Consider the following 20,215-nt stretch of genomic DNA (forward strand, 5'->3'; position numbering starts at 1 on the left):
TGTTGTCCTTCATTTCCACTCTTTCCCTTTGTCCTCCTTTCTGGTGTTGTAGCAAAGGCTGTGGACCCTCCTTGGCCAGGGAATGTCTGCTAGTCACTGAGGGCAGATCCACATTCATATTTGTCTGAAGTAGCGAGATGTTCTTACCATAGCGCAGGCATTTTTCTAACCCACACTGTGCCCCATCTACTGGTGACACACACAGGTTTTCACCCAGCAAAATTAAATGTGAAATCACTTTTTTCATACCCTTTTAGAGTTTTTCAAATATCTTTGGTGCTTTACAAAGTCCTGCAGCTTTTGGTTTTATAGTTCGTGATACCAGGGAAATGAATGACTTGCACCCAATGCTCCCCCTTAGCTGTCAATGCATTTACTAACATAATGTTAAAGACTATCTGAGTTGTTGATTCTGTATGGTAATCAAAGCTGTTTACACAATTATAATGGTAAAACTCCAAAGCAGAATTCCAGACCATCCCTACCTCCACCCCGTCTGTTCACAAGCTACTTACTATTGTAAGAAACTTGAAGATGAGAAACATAGGCCCATGCATTCTCATCTGTCCTGATTTCAGTCGTGCTGCAGCCAACTTCTTGAGAACCAGCTTTATGCTTATTACTCCTCCGCTAAAGACACGTTAAGTGTCTCTGGACCAACCAACACTGAACTCTTCAGTAGTCTTTCAGTACACATTTTCCAGAGCTTTCATCATGTATGCACTCTTGGATTCACATTTAGGGGCTCCTGGTAGTTTGAGCAGAGACACAGATATAAGGTTTTTAAAGCCAAATTGTTTTTATCTTAGTTATGGAAAAAGAAAAAAAACAGTGTCAAAAAGAGAAAAAAGTTTTCATGTGTTTCCTTGCCTTTGTTTCTTCCCCTGCCTTAGGTGTTCTTTGGCTTTGATCAGGCAGCTGTAAGGGGTTTTATGGATTTATATTCAGATCTCTGTTTCTGATTAATCTTAGGGAAAAAGTTTTCTATCCTACTCAATCCTGTACAGCTTCTCATCCCAATTACTCTTCTGAAAGGATTTGTGCTCTAACCACATTGTTTCTCTTCCTGACTAGTCACATTCAACAATACCCCTCTCTGGAGGGGTATATAAACAGGAAAACAACTAAATATAGATCACAGACAGAGAAGGAATAGAATGCAACAGTGTGCATAAAGAGAAGGAGTGCTTGGACAGATGGTGTAGGGCCTAGAGGAAATCTGGAGGGAGAGAGAGAGAGGCTTGAGAATGAACAACAAAGATGGGGAAAAAAAAAAAAAAATAAAAAATTTACCCACAGTGTAACTAGTCTGTGGGAGAAAATAAATGGACAGAACATCCTTCTGTTCCCTGGAGCAGCCTGTAGTGAACTGAGTTAGCATGACCACAGAACAGGGGACAAACCAGACTTTAAATCTTGTTTAGTTTGCAAGTATCTGCTGCCTTGATCCCAAACTGGTCAGCAGAACAGTCTCAGCGCAGCCACCTCCTCCTGGGCAGTGTGCTTTGGTGGAGCAGAGGGCAGGAGAGGTTAGTCTTTGTATTAAACAGTACATAAACTTTATTTAATGGAATGACAAGCCATGAGAAATTTAGTGAGGTTCTATTTCAGACATCTTCCTGCCTTGATGTCTTACTGGTTTTAGTTTTATTCTCTTCTGTATTAACACCGGTTGCTGACCTAGAACAGTCTAACAGACTCCAGTCAACAGACTGGCTTAGGGGAAAAAGAGGGGCTTTACATCACTCCTCCTCCTCACTGCTTCCCTTACTCAGCTCCTGCCCTCCCTGCCCAAGCCAGGTAGGATGTGACTGCGACACACGGCTGTGAGGTTCCCAGCCCTATTCCCAATTACCTCTTGCTGCAACTCTCAGGAAGCATGCGATGCTGCGAGTGCCTCAGCAAACTGGGAAGATGAAGTGCTCCTGCAGTGGGTTGCTGGTGGGTCACCTGCCTTGCAGCAGTGGTAGGAGGCAGGAACGGGTGGCCGTGCTTCTGCAGCTTGCCGATGCCTGCATGGTGTGCTAGCTCAAATCGTGGATGGAGCAGGGCTGGCCCTAACGTGCCGGGCTGTGACCTCGGGTGGTGATGGGCAGATGTGCTATCTGTCCTGCTGCCCCCAACAGAGGGGCAGGGATCTCCAAGGGAGATGGAGCAAATGGTGGGAATCAAAAGCATCTTTGATTGCCATTGCTAAATCTGCCAAACTCTGATGATTGGAGGCTCAAGTCATTCGTGGGAAGATGTCCAGGGATCTGTGTAAATTAGGTCTGGATTCAAAACCTGCTTCTTTCTGTGTTCAGGTGGCTTCTGTGCAAGTGCACGCGGTCTTTCCCCAGCATCCTTCCAACAGATCTGCACAGGCTAAACTCTTAGTTGCTGATGACCTTTTTTTTTGGAACTGTGATGATTACATGGGGATTTTTATATTATCAAGCAATTTTATACTGTTTTTCTTTCTCTTCTATGTTTAAGTCTGCAATTACTTGTATTTCTTGTTTAGAAACACATTTGGAAAAAAAAAAATAGCGACAGAAAATAGCCATCCTATGTTCCATTTAATGTTTAGAAACATTCTTCATCCTATCTTTTATTCTTGAAGTGAGACATATGTTCATTTGAGGGAACTTTTTCTCATTTGAGCAGGCATGAGGAAAAATAAGATCAGTGTAGAAAAGCTTTAAGAGGCATAGTTTTCTGGACATTTGGCAAGTAGCACAGGTAATATTTTATAAAATTCTAAAATGAGGAATAATTCAGTTTTTATTATTTTGTTGCATTTGTGTTGGTTTTTGTTTTGTTTTGTTTTGTTTTTTTAATTCACCATTTTGTTTAGAAGAATATTATTTTACAGTTGATTTATTTTTTACAAACCAAGCATATCTGTATGAGTATTGTTGGATTTACAATACCGGAGAGCTAAGTCTGATATTTATCTGACTCTGGAAAGGCATGTCATCTTTGATGAGACTATATCTTATATGTACAAGTCTTTGCAGGATTCAAGCAAGGATCTTTGTACTTTTTAACTGCTTCAGCCAAATACCTCAAGCTTCATTTTTTTCAGGAAGTGAGAATAAGGAACTTATTAGTTTGGGTATTTTGTGAGTTTTCAGTCTTAGAATATTTTGGCATTGCTGCAATCCACACAGAAGGGCACAGAAGTTGGTAAAATTAACTTCTCTGATGTCAGAAACATTTGTAAAGATCACTGTTAATATAGCCTGTAGTCTAAGACATTCTCTTGTGCTTGTAATTACTCAAGCTTTAAAATCAAAGATATGTGTAGTCAGATATTTTGGATTGAGTTTATTTTTTTTTGTTCTGACTGTCCAGAAACACTACTTAATGTTGAGGAAAAAAGCAGTGATTGCATTTATATTACAATAGAAAATGATGAGGAGTAAAGGCAATGTACACCGTTTGTTCAGTAGTCTTCAAAATACTGCAGACTGGCCCCACTCCATGTTCTCCTCCATGGTAAAATCTGTGGGTTTGCCTGAAAGGTTTTGGTTATATTTCCTGATTTCAGACTGTCAGAGATGGTACCTTACTGTTTGAAACGATTAGACTGATTAGAGCACAGTAATAAAAGACCACAAATCTTACCCCTTCCACCCCCAGTAACGTTAAGGTGCCCTGGCAGGAGAACCAGTTCAGGGAAGGCTGCAGAGTGCTGCACCCACCCATCCAGTGTCAAATAGAAATATGCTTCTGGTCCTTTAGAGCTGGGGGCCTGCTCCAGGCTCCAAATTGCTTCATGACTTCTGTTTTTTACCAAGGAGGTTATCTAAGATAGAACTTCAATTATTTTCTAATGTGGAATTAGTGGGCATTATTTCTGATGTTGAAAGTCTTTAATGGCAGTGCTTGTTACATATGTCTAACCTGTGTTAGACAAGTAACCATGAATTAAAAGGAAGGTAAATGGTCAAGAATCTGGTTTCTGCAGGCCTAATAAAGCTTATTGTTACGTATTGCTAATGGAGATCTGCATTTTTGGATCTCTACATACTATCTCTTATTCTAAAAGTATATAATATCCAACTTTAAATGTTATATATTTATGTGAGATTGTAATTCAAACAGAAAATCAAGTAATGATGAGTTGAAGCCTTCAGTTTGTTTACCCAGCATACACACATACAGCACTGCAGATTCTCCTTGGCCCCTGCCTGCTTTCCCCAGTTCTTGCTCCCGACACCGTCAGCAGTCTTGCTGCAGTCCCTGGACGCGCACAGGCGTGTGCACACAAATTCATGCATACAATTCATACATGTGTACACACATCTGCCTCTTTTACCTTGTCCATGCTCCAGGCAGCTCATTTGATGGACTTTCAAGCCTGTCCCCCGCTGGGGACCAGCCGCTACTGCAGTCTGACTCCTTTGGTCCATGCCCTGAGCCTTGGGCATGCCTGAGAAGAGGCTGTGATGTAAGAGAGGAATGAGGGATTACAAATACTTTTCTTTTTCAGATGTTTTGCCACATCAGATGTGCAAGAGGAGCAGTGAGATTTCATTTCAGTGGAGTAGCCATTGCTATGACTATGGCTATTCCGTGTTGGGAGACACCATCTAAGTAAGAAAAGGACATGGCTGTGCTAGGTGCTTTGATTGTGAAGGCAGAAAATGCCCTGAGGACTTTGTAAGTAGGGGATGTGATGGAGGGGCTGGCAATCAGAGGCTATAGGAGAGAGAGGAAGTTAACAAAACTGGGACTGATGAAGATGTGGAGCTTCTAGAAGGGAGGAAGGCTCACTTAGAACTAAATCTAAAATGAGAAAAGAAGGGAGGAGAGAGGAACATGGCAGAGAGGAGGAAAGGAGGCACACTGAGGTAAAAAGTAGAGAAACAAGGGTGTGGAGATGGTTAGAATGAACAAACAATCAACACGAGGCTGAGAAACTCTTCTCAGAAGCATAGTGTGCTGTATGTCTGGAAAAAACCCCTGTTTTGACTGTTTCAGCAGCTGTTCCTGCCAGCTGGTTTAGTACTTTGCAAATCTTGTCCCCCCATCCTCCCCGAAATGCACTGTGGTGAATCACAGCTGGTAACTCCTCCTGCTATAGATACAGAGTTTGTGTTGAGGAAAGCTAATATCCTCTAGTGTTTTCAGTTTTTAGATGGAAATCCTGTGAGTGATAGATAATTAACAGGCTCCTGCTTTTTCTAGCATAACAAAGTCCAGCAAAGAACATGCAGCTTGCACCTGCAATATTACAGGAGAATGCAACAAAACATCTCCCTGAAAGATGGAAGCAAACCCAACAGGAGGACTGTGGCTGGTCAAAGTTACATCTGTGTACCAGGCAACATTTCTTTTTCGTGTTCACAAGTAACAAAGCTAGGCCAGCAAAAGCTTGATGTTGTAGATCAAACCTAAAACACTACTGACATAAGCCTAGCAAACTTCATTTCCCATTTTCAGTAACATATTTTCCAAGTTAGATTTTGCTGGTTTTTGGTACATGCAGTAGAGCATCACTGGCAATCTGCCACTTAAGATTTTGTTTAAGTGCTTTTCTAAAAGAAGAACCTGCCCTTTACAACATCCAGTGCATGTGCATGGGGCCACAGTTATGATCCAGAAAATATCACTATCATGATGCTACTAGGTTATTATACATATGTTTTTTCTAGATCACTTTTTTATTACTCTGTAATACAAAAATGCTAATACTTCTTAAAAATCTCACTTGCAATTTACTTTTTACATGGTTCGTGTACTTTGCATTCCCCTAAGCTTGGACAGTGAATCTAAGCCAACAGATTTTGGCTGATTTTTGTTGTGTTTTTGTTTTGTGTTTTTTTTTTTTCTTTATAGTCAAGATTCCACTGTGTTAATTTTATTGGAAAAAATGGGCCCAGAGACTTAAATATTAATTTGTCAAGGTCACTAGCTATTGAGAATATATGGCCCATGCCAGTTTTTCAAAAAATGCTATGTTAATTTCTGTAGAGTATATGGGACTAGAGAGGAAAATATTCATGTGGCTCTATCTCTACAAAGCCTTAAAGACGTGTACATAAAAAATGGTCCCTTATTTAACTCTTCAATAATTAGTTCATTTACTAAAATTGCCAGCACTGCTCTGAAAAGTAATGCTGTTCCTTTCAAAACCAGTCCTATTGACTTTAAAAATATATTTTAATATCATTTCATTCAGTGATACGTTTAAGCAATGTCTTCAACATAAAATTTAGATTTTGAATTTAAAATTATAACATACATTTTCAGGACCTAAGCCAATGTTACTTGCTGACACAAGACTCCATTTAACATAGAATAGAAAAGTAATACTTTAGAGGACAATGAAAGATAAAGCTTTAGGTTTAGCTGTTATAAATTCATTCTGAGGTCTCGACTGAGGCTTGGACCAATGTGCTGGCCTCTTAGATCAAGTTTTCATCTGAAGGGAACTTTTTTACTGCTCTTGTGTCTGGATAGTACTGAAAGCTATATAAAACAGCAATAGCAACCTACAAATGCATGCTACCAGTCCTGTGCTTATAATGAGTGTGCGTTTCCAGTTGGATGCAAGTCAATAATCATCTGATAGTAAATTGGACTGTGGTACTGAGTTACACTTCCAACTACAAGTCAGAAGAATTAGTTATTTTCTATGAATATGAGGTGTACACAGATGATCAATTTTCTGTTGGGATTATGTGTTATGATGCAATTGTTCACTGGGCTGCCCAGACAAGAGTTTCAGGGCTGCTGGCATGTGAGCTCACCCTCCCTAGCAGTACAGGCTGGGTTTTTCTAAACCTTCCCCAGTACTTTTAGCAAATGGTGATTGTCTTCCGTTGAGCTCTAGGTCTGTAAGATTGTGGGATCTATAGTGTCATGTGAACTAAGCATTAATATGGAAAAACAAATCAGTAACACACAGTACACATGTGTCAGCAAGTGAATGACCAGGTCTAGGCTATCATGGGCGCTAGTTTTACCACCGGTTAATGTAAAAGCCTAATGCATCCTCTTCCTGGCAGTTTTGTCCTCTCACTGTTGACAGGATGCAGTAAAAATAACCTCCAGCCTATAGATATCTAAACAATGAAACTTACTGATACAATTTAGGCGGGGTGGAGGGGGTTGCCCCTGAACTATTTGTCAACACTAAGCAGCAGCAGGAGGCAACACTAGTTTCAGTAGATTCAGCTTAATAAAAATCTCTCCTGAGGTTAGAATATAATTTCTTCCTCATTTTGTTTTCAGAGAATAGTTGAGATAGGGTAGAAATATACTTTCCCCTTGAGGAGCAGAGCAGTTTGTTTTAAATTTCCATGGTAATCTGTACACAGCTCAGAAATTTATCTAGCAAACCTGAAGGATAAGTGAGATCCAGCATGCAGAAATTGATGGACTTTCATGTTATGCTTGGGACAAATAAGATTGCTTACAGTTACGGTGTCTGATCAAAAGGCTGTAAATCTTAATGGGTATGAGTAAGTTTATCTTATAAATAGGTTTATCTAATAAAATGGAATGGGGTAGAGATTAATATCTGTACTCACCTCAAGGCTGAGAGTGAGATTCTTCCTTCTAAAATACGTTTCCTGTGCCACTCTCTGTTGAAGCAATTTATGCTCATTCCAATTGCTGTATTTTTACTTTTTGCACTGATCATGGTTAAGGTTCGCAACCTCTATGCCAGTGTCCCCAGCAAGGGCTACAGCTGGGGTCTTTGGCCTTTTCCACCACTTGAGGTCTGAGAATGTGTTGTGACAGGCCATTATGAAGGTATATACAAGGGAAACAGCTCTGGGGGGCACAAGGGGGCTGAAGCGCAGTTCCCACTAGACCCGTTGGAGGGATTTGAGGAGTCCAGGCAGGTCAGCGAAGGTACGGATCTGTGGCCATGGGCCAAATGCAACTCCTATTCAACAGTTTAAGAGAAAGGCAAACCAGTTTCTTTCCCTATCACATTATAAAATTTGATATATACTATGTTGGAATGTGTTATCTGAACTGTATTTATGCTTTCTGGTGGGTGGGTGGGAGATAGGAAATACATTTTACTATGAAAAGCAATGTGTGAGCTTGTAGTGCTATTTACATGCTTAGTATTAATGGTATAGCCTATTGCATACTAGGAAAAGAATGCAGATGTTACACTGCTGTATTTGTCATACAAATCATAATCACTAGACAAGTCCAGGCAAAGACTGCTAAAATGCTTATGAATAATACAGCACTGTGTGTTTTAGCTGTGATTGGCTCTGCAAAAATTTTTACTATTTCAGGAAAGCGAATGAGCTTCCTCTTAAATAACACTTGCTGACTCTTAGAAGGAAAAAGATTGTTGGCCTGAACATCCTGTAGCTCTTACTTCTCACCACCACCCACTACTTTGTCCCAGGTTTTCTTTTGTTGACCTCAGGTGGTCTTCTCTGCTTTGTCTCTTTCCTCTGTTACCTTCTGCATGGTTCCCTGTCCATTCACCACTGTTGATTTCTCTATGTCTCTCAGGTCAAAAACATTCTCCCTCTTACATGGAGGCACACAGTGTTAAGCCAGGGAAGCTGTCTACGTGGCATGCAAGCTTCTAATCATCCATACCCATGACTGCCAGTAAGGTCTGCTAGGGGAGGAGGAAAGATATTTGAGAAGTTGTTGTAGGGACACAAACAGATGCAAGCCAGCAGCATCTCCTCATCAGCTCTACTCTCAAATTCATTTATGTCATGAGGCTGAAGAGATACAGTGCACTATGTGTCTCCTTCTCCCCCAAAGCCTATCTCTAGCCATGACTCTGAAGGGCTTGATGTCATGTTGTGCAACTGAGGGACCAGAGATGACAGGAAATTTCAGGAACCCTCCTTGACCAATGCATCCCAGGTTCCAGTATGCATAAAGGCTGACCTTAAACCTCCTGACATTTATTTTCAGGCAAGATAGTAGAAAACTAGAGTTGAAGAGTTTATTTTGGCAATAAAACAGTAATCTGAATGTAAACGAGATTAAATTTTGGAAGCAACTAAAAAAAAGTGAGATTGACAGAACGTATTTACATGTCGATGTCCAATTGCAGTGTTCTTTCTTTCCCCTTTCTTTAGTTGTTCAGGAGGTTTCTTGCAGCATCTGCCAAAAGTGTGCCTCTAAGCACTTGGCTGGTGAATTATGCCTTCATGATGAAGAGTGCCTGAAGCCTTACACTCTTCTGCTGTCCTTAGGTAGAGAGGCATTTCTGGGGAATGGGTACAAATGGTGGTGAAAAAACTCTCTGAGAGAGTCTTATAGTGTGCCTTAGAGATGCTCTCATTTCACTTGACCTCATCCCCTCTGGCAATGCCTTTTACAGCTCAGGCTTTTCATCCAGGAATACTTTACCCCCAGTTCTCATGTGTTTTGCTGTGGTCTCTGCATCAACATGCAATGGTGGAGTTTCCCTTAGGTGATCACAGGGAAGGAATGCATGTCATGGTCTACTTCATGCCTTCCAACTTCAGGAAAAGTAATTAATTCCTAGATCATGTGGCAAAAATTGCAATGAAAATAATGACAGTAATTCCTAATTGACAGGTTCCTTTGGTAGATGAAATTAATCTCCACTTAAAGTTGTATGCGTGATTGCAAGTATTAAAAATCAGATGCACTAACTTTAAAAGTATGTTTGGGAACATCTGAGTTCTGAAATGGTCTCTGCTTTTTTTCCCTGTGTTACTAGAAACAGATCTTTCTCAGTAACAATTGTCATGAATCATTGGATACAAGGATTTGCTTGGCAAACATGCATTTATAGTCTTTTCATCAATAATAAGGCCTATGCTTTTTTGCTGTGTTTTCTTTCTTTTTTCCTCTTGTCATTTTTTTGAAGAACTGCAAGCAAGAAGAAATATTTTTTATTGAATTTGCTGGGTGACATGTCACACCTGACAGCCTCACAGCTTTTTGGTTCCGATAGACGTATGAGTAGTAGCACAGTCCAAAACTGCCATGACAGAATGACATATTTTAAAACCACATTTGGAAAATGTGAAAAGGGCAGCAGATTGTCTGTGGAGCAGACAATCAAAGAACTTTGGTTTTCAAAGAAATAATAATCTTTAGGTGACCATGCCTATTGTTCTTATAAGGAGTGGAGTGGGAATGTAGCTATTAGAATATGTTGGACAGTGCAGGAGATTCCTACTCTTGTAATTTCCTTTCCATTCTTCATCCCTTTTTTGGCATATTCTCTGGCTCCCATCTTTGTAATGCCTTTTACAGCTGGAGTTGCCATCTGTCTGGCAAAACAAAACAAGAAACAGTGACCTCAGACAGTTGCTGTGTGTGCAGTTATTGGACACACAAAAGCAGCATCTTCAGTGAATCCAGATCACAGGAGATCTGGTACAAATGTGCAAACTGACTTGCATGTGCCCAGGTTAGCAGGTTGAATCTTGTGTGCTAACAGAAAAACCAGCATGGCCAAGTGAGAAACGGAGCAGAGGCAGCCTGTGTCTTGCCTGTTAAAGCTCATGCAAGTCAGTAGGTTACTTGTTCAGGAGCTGTTCTAATACAGAGCTGTACGTGCAGTTCAGAAAACAGGCTTTTTGCACTGGGGGATTTTTCTCTGCCCTGCAAAACGTCTGGCATGCAAAGGGCACTGAAGAACCATACCAGCTACAGCAGTGAGATGGAACGGCCACTTGAGCTGTTCCACATTTCTGGGAGGGATGGGTGAATGTCAGGACATTTCAAATTGACCCGAGTGTCCAGCAGAGGAGGAAGAGGATGTTCAACTGCTGCAAGTTGCCTTAGCTCACATCAGCTGTTCCCAGAGGTTTACCCAAACCTTATCAACAGCGACCGTTTCCTTCAATTCTTGTAGGAATTTAGCGTGGGGAGGAAAACTGATGGGTTCACAACTTTGGAAATTAACAGGTCTTTTTGTTTATGAACAGAAGAATCAAGCATTTCTTTGCTACTTTACTAGTGCACTTCAGACCTAATAGAAGCAAGACGAGATAATTCAGTTTTTATACACAGTTGTATTCCTGCCAGTCATATGGGCATGAGGTAGTAGTGTTTAACCACATACATTTACAAGGAACTCACTGCAGAGTATAAAAGACATTTACACAACTTAGTTTGCTTCTGATAACTACAATCTGGCAGCATTTTAGTGAATAATAAAAATAATATCTCACTAGTTAATTTTGTAGCCTTGACCTTGTCAGGTTGCAGTCTTGCTTTTTCCTCTAAATGCCACTATTTCTGTGCTTGGAAAGGTGGGGTTTGTTTTAAGCCTCACAAATAGTCTTCAGCTGCAGCAGAAAAAAATCTCTAGCAAGCACTAAAACTGTTACAAAGTTGTTTTCTCAATTTCTCATTTTCTTCTGTTTTCCTTCTCGCATGTTGTTACTGTCCCCCTTCACCATGGTCTGGTGAAGAAACAGCTGCTTATAGTAAGCTGTGTGCAAACTACAAACAGAATGTTTCACACCTTGAGGCAGCTGCCCATAAGCATCTGGGGGTTTTCTTACTTCTTTTTCTTCTTTTTTTTTTTTTTTTTAACCTTCCTGAAAGCTCAAAGGTATTGCAATTTTATTTCAGAGGGTCCATGATTGGTAGCAGCTCATTAACAGTCTTCTTTTGAAGGCATGTCATATGCTGATGGTGACCTCTGTCATAACACTTTGTGACTGCTGTCTCTGCTTGCAAATGAAATAAGGCCTTTGAAGGTTTATACTGCATTGCTAGCAGTGCATCTAAGGCGGCAGCAATTGCTCACCATCACAGAGCATCAGTAGCCAGAGTGCAAAATTTGGACTTGCTTTTCATCCTTTGTTAGTGGCTCTTTAATGAAACAGTCAAGAGAATTCCAGACAATGAATAAGATTATCTTCAGCATCAGGAGCCAAATAAAAAAAAAAAAAAAAAAAAAAAAAAAAAGAAAAGGAAAATACAGATCTTTCATGTAGACAAGAGAAGTAAGATGAAACAAAAGCCAACTGTGAACCATTGGACAAGCATATTCATAAAACTGGAGAGAGAAGTGCTTTCAGTTTCCTCTTGCATCACTGGAATTCTTTATCTGCTTCATGGCACTGAAAAATAGTAAAAGGTTATGGAAAAAATGTATCTCAGCTCTCTGCTGGTCTGTTCCATAGATGAGAAGGATGGATGGGAGGTGCCCCCTTGGAACTGATGACAGAATTTGACTCATTGTATTTACTTAATTTTTTAAAATGATAGTTTTAGTAGTGATTTTTAGCAGTTTACTTAGAGCATGCAGGGATATTCTTTGTCAGAATTGCTGAGCTGTGCCTCGCCCACTTGGTCCTCATGAGCTTTTGATGTGCTGAACATTTCTAGTTCTCAAGTATACCAAATTAGACAGAACTCTGAAACTGTTTCTCCAGTACACTTTCTTTCCATTCATCAAATTTATATTTTAAAATCTTGCTTCAAGACTGTACCTACCATTTACTTTTATGGGACAATATACTATCATACTCTTTTCCACCATTTGATTTGCAATTGATTGCTTTCTTCAGTGAGGCTGGAAAATTACCTTGGATGCACATGAAAGTAACATTTTGAAGATAACACATCTTTGCTTCACTGGAAGAGGAAAAAGGCTTTTGGTGAAATAATATAGGGCATCTCTCAACTAGTCTTTTACTAAATCTAATGGCTTTGTTTTCTTGCAACGAGAATGAAAATTTTACAATTTTTTACTCTCCTGTTAAAGCTGTGGATGAGGAGTTGGGAGTTAGGCATTTTATTGCAAGACTGTGATAAATATTTTCAGGCATGTATAAAAGAAAGCATGGTGTGTTGCCATGTTCCTATACTAGCTGGAGTCTCAAAAACACTACAAATCATCAGCACAAGTCTGGACAATCCTATATAGCGACAGGATTAATGACTCATGATTCATGCTTTTTAGGTCCCAAACTGGAGTTCAGCTCCACATTATGTGAGATACTTATGTCCCTAAATGTCATATAATTGTTCATAGAGTGACTTGGAAGTGTGGTGTGCTGTGAGTGACTGGAGTTATTTATTTTTGTTCCAAAGTATGGATTGGAAATATGAGTGAATTGAAAGGAAACTGGGAATTAGGCCCATATCCTGCAGACACTTATGCAGATGTAGCAGATGAGTAGGCATGCTTATATTTAATCATGTGCATAAATGTTTACTTGAATAGTGCTTCAGTTTCTATTTTTAAAGGGAAGAGGAACTTTTACATTGTTCTGTCAACACACTTCACATATTACAAAATTTTAGTACCTTTTCTTTATAGGTTCTTGAAAAATCTGCTTATAGTGAAAAAATCTGTTCAGATTTAACACAATACACATTGTATAGTTCTAAATAAGTAGCACAGGTACCAGAATTTTTGAGTAAAATAATTCTGGTCAAATCAAAGTCAGAATTCATATGCATTTCAAGTAAGAATGGTATAGAACATATACTTTCTGAGTTGTAAGACAAAAGCCCTCAATACTTGCAAATAATTCAGACACACAAGAAACTTTATGCAGATGAGTTGTCCCCTTGAACTTAAAATTATTGCAAATAGCTTCAAAATGTTCAGTTTGGAACATTTCAAATATGTGAATGTGGTGGGATGACCCTGGATGGATGCCAGGTGCCCACCAAAGACACTCTATCACTCCCCGTCCTCAACTGGACAGGGGAGAGAAAATATATTAAAAAAAACCTTGTGGGTCAAGATAAAGGCAGTTTAATAAAGCAAAACGAAAGAATGCATGTGGAAGCAAAGGCGAACAAAATATTTATTCTTTACTTCCCATCAGCAGTCAATGTCCAGCCACTTCCCAGGAAGCAGGGCTTCAGTATGTGTTACAATTGCTATGGAGGACTAATGTCATAATAATGAATGCCCACCTCTCCTTCCTTCTCTTACCTGTTACTGCTGAGCCGACATCATATGGTATGGAATATCCCTTTGGTCACTTTGGGTCACCTGTCCTGGCTATGTCCCCTCCCAAGATCTTGCCCGAACCCCATCTTCCTGGTGAGTGGGAAATGTTGGAGAAACAGCCTTGATGCTGTGCAAGCACTGCTCAGCAGTGGCCGTAACACTGGGGTGTTATCAACACCTTTCTATCTACCAATACAAAGCACAGCACTGTGAGGGCTGCTATGGGGAAAAGTAACTCCATCTCAGCCAGACCCAATACAGTGAAACTCCTGCTCTGCTCACATTGGAGGTAAAGCACAGTGTAAGTAGCTTTAATAGCTTCTTACCAAACTGCTCAACTAGGGACATATGAGGACTCAGTCTCCTGAAGACCCAACCTCCAGTGCTCAAATGCTTAGTCAACTGTAACGTGAGACAGACTGATTTCATTGCCCCTTCCACAGGCAAGTGAATTACAGCTATTGTTTCAGAATGCATAGGGTTAACCCCTCTAATTAACTGAAGCAAACACCAATTTACCACAAAAAAAAAAAAAAGCAAATTTTCATTGAGACTTGATATAATCTCAGGAATATGAAAATTTCAATTCATTTTTAGTAAGTGAGCAAAATTTGGCTCGGTGTTTGGCTGAGGGTTTGTGTCAGCTTTCAGTTGGTCTTAACTTTTCGTAATATTTCAAAATGCAAATTGGAAATGTAGTGGTGCCCAATGCTGTGTGGTGGTGGAGCCACATCATGAAGATTTCAAGTGTGTGCTCAGTGAAGTCTTGGGTAAAATCTTGTTGAGACTAATTTAACACTTACCATTCATTTAGGGTAAAGGCAAGCAAAGAAGGTCCTTCACAGAGCTCATAGGTGAAACAGTAAGGACCGGTAACAGGCTACGTGCAAAGAAAGCAGTCTGGGATGCTTTGCCTAAACTTAGGGGAATGAATAAAGCTTAATGAAAATGTGTATGAGAAGATACGAACAACAAGGAGGCCCACAGAGGAGACACCTCAGAAGCTGGATTGCACTTTCTGCATGGTCTCAGGAGAAAGTCTTGGTAGAGAGTACTTGCTGGCCAGGGTCTTGCACCTGGGATCAAAGGCCCAGTTTCTCCGTTTCTGTGTCTGCCCTTGCTTTGTAGATAGGATTGCATAAAGTAGCTAATTCCATCAACTACCTTCTTCCAGTAAAAGTGGTCATAAATATTAGCCATTCCTTGGATGAAAGAGGTCAACAGGTATATTATTAAATAAGCCTACTAGTTTTTTCATCATACTGCATTAAATTGGGGAAATTAATGTAGTTGAAGCCTTTATATCAGAAGTGATTATGGGCGTTCACTTACTCTGGTGGTTTAAATCAAATATGTATGTGTAAAATGCTCTCTAAATTTCATTTGTCAGTTGATAGGCAGGCAAATATTTGTAAAATATATTTGGTTTTAGTTATTAGGTTTTCAACAGAGGAAGTTGATAGCATGGTTTATTTTTCTACAAAGCATTTTTCAAAGGTATGAAAGATAATGGAAACCAGCAGAGTTGAAGCAGTAAAATTATGAGCTATGTTAAGTAGACATGTACCCTGGAATTTACAGAGGACCCACAGGAATCAGCTAACTCTATTGAAAATCCTGTCCATTGTATTTATATAAGCTATTGTACTCTATATCAGATTTTTTTTTTTTTTACCAATGTGTCTTCTGTGACTCATCTTTCTTAAAATAGTTAATCTGGTAATTCAACAAAGACAATACATCACATACATTTTTTCCTACAGGGCTGCAGGGTGACAATGACAATCTGGGATTAGGTTGGGGGAAAGATGTAAACAAACAAGCCTGTCTACAGAAGAGAGCAGAGCTGAGGCTGGCTGTAGCGCACAGTAAAACTTCTGTCTCCTGGATAAAACACACATAGAAAAAATATCTGTTTCAGTATTTAAAAAAATAAAATTGAAGTATTTAACCAGTAGGAGAGCGGCAGGCACATGAATCAATATTTACCTCTAGTATCAATCCATCTAAAGGAAGAATATGAGGCCAGAAAAAAGAAAGAGGACTTGGGCTGGTTTCTGATTTGCATTTATCAAAATACTGCTGAAGAACATGCCCAAATTCCACTGTACTCTAATGAACTTCAGAAGACAGCAGAAGCAGTAGGAAAGAGGAAGCCTACAAGGGCAGAGAAGTTAGAGAAATGAAAACTATTTCCAAAATCAGATATCCATTGAATGAGTTCTTCTTATACAGGGGACAGGAGAAAACAAAAGGATAAAAAAACTTTTTTTTTTTTTTTTTGGTCCTAATACATGTGAGTGTCACAATACCATCTTAAAACTACTATTTACCATTCAGCCTTTGCTCTTCTTAGATAAGAATAAATATTTGCAATAATTATCAGAGTAGATGATGCTGGATATTTTTTTTATTTTTTGGTAAACTGTTGGTGAGGACTGTAGCAGACCATAGGACAGTAAAATTAGCTTTACAGTGAAGCAGCTAAAATGGTCTAGCCTTCCTGAGGAGGGTTACAACTACAGAGACCGCTTTTGGGTGTCATTGCCAGGACACATGTCCTTATGCTGTTGGAGGGGAGCTCAGCCATGGAGGGCACTGAGCAGGTGGTGTATTGTGCAGTCAGAAATGGCCATGAAAGGACATACAGAATGGAAAAAAGTAACAAAAATTGCATGCAGATCCACACCTCTTCCCTACATCTTTCAAGAGCTTTTCAGACTATCAGTTTTCAAAAAAATATTTTGACAAACTCTTCCTGTCCCACCTCATTTTCTGATCTCTTCCTGTGTTTTCATAAAAAGCTTGTGGGAGCACAATCTTTTAACAAAAAATGTCAATTTTGACTCTATTCTACCTATTACTCTTCTCTAAGTGTTTCAAGTTCTTCAGGTGATTGATAACCTGTTCATCTATCACCTTATATTCATATTATATATTCACCAGATTCGTATGTCTTTCCAGTGTTACACTTCAGGATGAGAAAGGTGTTATGTATAAGCTGCTTGTTGGTTTGTATTCCTGCTGTTAAAATGAAACAACAGCTCAGTTTCAGGAAGGCTGTATCTCCATTCCTTTCCATACCGATTACAGTCTCTCAAAGGAAAGAGCTCGTGACCCAGGTGAACCTAATGCTGCAGCCCATGGGTGCAAAAGAGCACACAGCCCAGGAGGCAGCCAAGGAGGTGAAGAATCAGATTTGTCCCTGGTTTGCAGAGGGGATGTTATCAGAGAAAACAGAATTAGCCTTGCAAACAAAGTACTGTCTCTCCAAAATCTATCTAAATTATATGCCATGCACTCTCACATTCCTTTGGTTGATGCAGTTACCGTTCAGTTGTTCAAATTGGAATGGAGGAAAACTATCATCCTTCAGCAGGGGCTGGGACAGGGGAGGTGTGGGTAAAAATTGCTATAGGCTCTAACTCAGTTCAAGTGCATAGTACATGCAATGTAACACATGTTTACCAGTGTGTATAAGTTTTAAGATTTATTTTCACATTCTGACTTTACTTGGAAATACTTTCAGAAATTATTTTTCATGAAATCTTTGTGGAGAAGGAAAATCGAGATTAGATATTAGTGTCAACTAAATGACGGGAGTTAAGCAAATGGCCAGCTGCTGCATAAAGCTTAGAGAAAACTACCTAGTGTGCAGATTTGGAGTTCAGGGGTTGGCCTTTTGCTTGTCTTCAAGTTTAAAAGCTCAAGTGGAGTTTAATTAAAGTTACCTACTGTTATTCAAAATAGTTCTATTCCTGCTGTGAAACTACTTTCAAAGGCTGTCTTTCCAACATTGAATTAAAATGGCTACAGTCTTTAAGACTAAAAGTCTTAAAATATATCAAATCTCATAATTGCTATTCTTTTCCCCCTTTCCCTAAAATGTAGCATCTGTCAAAAAATGTCTTATGTGAACTCAGATGCACAGCTATATTTAGAGTATGTGCTATGGTTTCATATGTTTTTTTTTTTTTAAACAGCATTAATTTGGCTGGATTAAAGTACCTACAGCTATCTGAAAATCTTCAGTGCAGCAGAAATCTAGATATTAGTCAGTTTCAGCATCACTTCTGAAGCTACAATTCCAAAACCTGTCGTCCCCCCCCCTTTTTTTTTTTTACCTTTCCAGCTGCAGATTTCCACCTGACCACATTTTGAGATACAATGAGTAATTTCAACATAACAGAAGACATGTTATGTAAAAACAGTTGAACAGTGGAAATCATGACATTTAAGGATTAAGCTGTGCCCTAGACTACACTGTCTGTTAGATGTATTGAAAAACACTATGAGAATGTGGTTGTATATTGTCCATACTGTGAGGCTTTGCTGTGATTTACCTTTCTCCTGAGGACAATACTGTGGCAGTAAGCAGATATGTGTTAAGGACCAGTTTATGATGGTGTGTTGCAATTTGATGTGACATACCGGCCTCTATTTCTTGTGTATGAGCTTGAGTGCTCTTAGCAAGTAATAATAGAGTCCTATGGACTTTAGTGAGCATTTGAAACAGACTCTAAATCCCTTATTTAGGCACATACTTAAAGATAGATTTGACAGTAGCAGCAATATCTCCATATAGTTAGTTGTCAAATGTACTTTATATTTGCTTGGCTACAAGTACTGTATTGCACAATAAATTGCTTCCTCTTTCCCCACCTCCTCACTCTCATGAAAAGTGGTGAGCTAAGTTATCTATGAGACTGCGAACATGAATGACATTTCTGTGAAAAGATTTTGCTTAGAGGATGAAGCTACTACTTCACAAAATGAAGCATTTGAGGTCTTTATCATTGAAATACTGGGTCATTTTTTGTTTTGACTTGCCAAATAAATTTCTAAGTATCTATACCTCTCACTAGTAATTCAAACTAGCTTGCTGACCTTACCCTACCCACCTTTGCTTCCAGGAGCATGGGTCAGGAAGTATATACCTATCCCTACCGAGTAACTATTAGGTCTGGATAATGTTATTGTCTTTTCTTTGACTCTGTAGAAATTTGTCTGTGGATACTATAGACCGATGTGGTTTATTCACTCTACATTAATATTATATTTGCAACTACAGTATGTAAATGAAAATTGCCTGTCATCATTGTATGAGGCATAATTTCCCAGTCCAAGGTGGAGTCCTGGATCCAAGTTGGTGTTAACACTTGGAACTCCTGAATTCAGGAGCTCTGTAAAGCCCCCTGATACAGATGAGGTTTTGGTTGCATACTTTGCGATTGATTTACAACAGAGGACTCAGGCAGGATTTAACAGATCAACAGCATCTGTCTTCCATGGAAGCTGAAAGGAGCACACATTGGCGAGACTTCTAATGTCTTCAAAGTTGTGAGGGATTTTTTTGCTTACTGTGAAATACAATGCTTTACTTGGGTGATAGTTCTTAAATTTCAGAGGGCTTATTTGGCTTTCAGATCCAAATATGATATTGGTGCCTTTTTATATATGCAAAATGGTTTATGTATTTACTTCTTTATCACCATTTGGAAGTGAAAATAAAACTTTTTCATCAACTGATTGCACTTGCTCCTGTATTACCTTGGAGAAATGTGAAGCACTTATGTGTAAGTAAATACACGATTGTGGAGGAGGATCTAGAAGCTAACAGAGTTTACAATGTCAAAAGTTTGGAGTGTTTTGCGTGTGGTATTTTAATAGTTTAGATGGATTCCGGGAGTACCTAGTGAAGTACCTTGGTTAATCTGTATAGACAAGGCAGACAACATTGCCAAATAGGTTTACCTTTTTTAATGTTTTCCAGCTGAAAATCAGCTCAACAGAAAGAACAGTAGAATATTAAGAACTATTCTAAGTTTTGTTAGTTACTGGAAAATTTTAGTTCACGGTGTTTTAGCCTCTGAAAACTGCTTTTACCTTTAAAATATAGCTAGAGGAGAAAATCCCATTAAAGGGAGTGCAGGATGACACTGCTTTTCTATTCATATATTGAGGTTTTGTCCCATTAAGTCAGGACCAAACACAATGTTTGGATCTTGATTTAAGTCTGGATGTGGGATTTGGAGAAAACAAAAAGCAACAGTACATCAGTATTTAAGTAATGTAAAGTTTGATGAAGTAATGTAAAGTTTGATGAAGGCCATTTGGGTTTTGGACCATGAGGTTTTTATTTTGGGAAGGGGATGTGTAGGGTTGCGCAAGGAGAAAGAAATGGTAGTTGACCCAGCAATGACTGAAAATAAGCTTGATGGTGTCAGGTTAGCTAAGTATATTAGGAACAGCTGCTTTTCATGTATACCAAACAGGATCCCTGACTATCAGCTATCGACTTTTCTAACAGGCATCTGGAGTTCC

General features: G+C 39.3%; 1 protein-coding gene across 6 annotated transcripts in view; it reads left to right on the forward strand.

Annotated features, from left to right (window-relative positions):
- The window catches only part of RPS6KA2 (ribosomal protein S6 kinase A2), a 302,187-nt gene that overhangs the window by 146,860 nt on the left and 135,112 nt on the right, over positions 1–20,215 (forward strand). Inside the window, exon 1 of one of the 6 annotated variants that reach the window (XM_032996925.2) lies at positions 4,583–4,647. The exons of the other annotated variants lie outside the window; for them this stretch is intronic. The gene's annotated coding sequence lies outside the window, so the exon portion shown is untranslated. Of the gene's footprint in view, positions 1–4,582; positions 4,648–20,215 lie in introns of those variants that run through there. 6 annotated transcript variants of the gene reach the window in all.

Source organism: Tyto alba, unplaced genomic scaffold, assembly GCF_018691265.1.
Source record: "Tyto alba isolate M040663 unplaced genomic scaffold, T.alba_DEE_v4.0 Super-Scaffold_22, whole genome shotgun sequence".
NCBI lineage: Eukaryota > Metazoa > Chordata > Aves > Strigiformes > Tytonidae > Tyto > Tyto alba.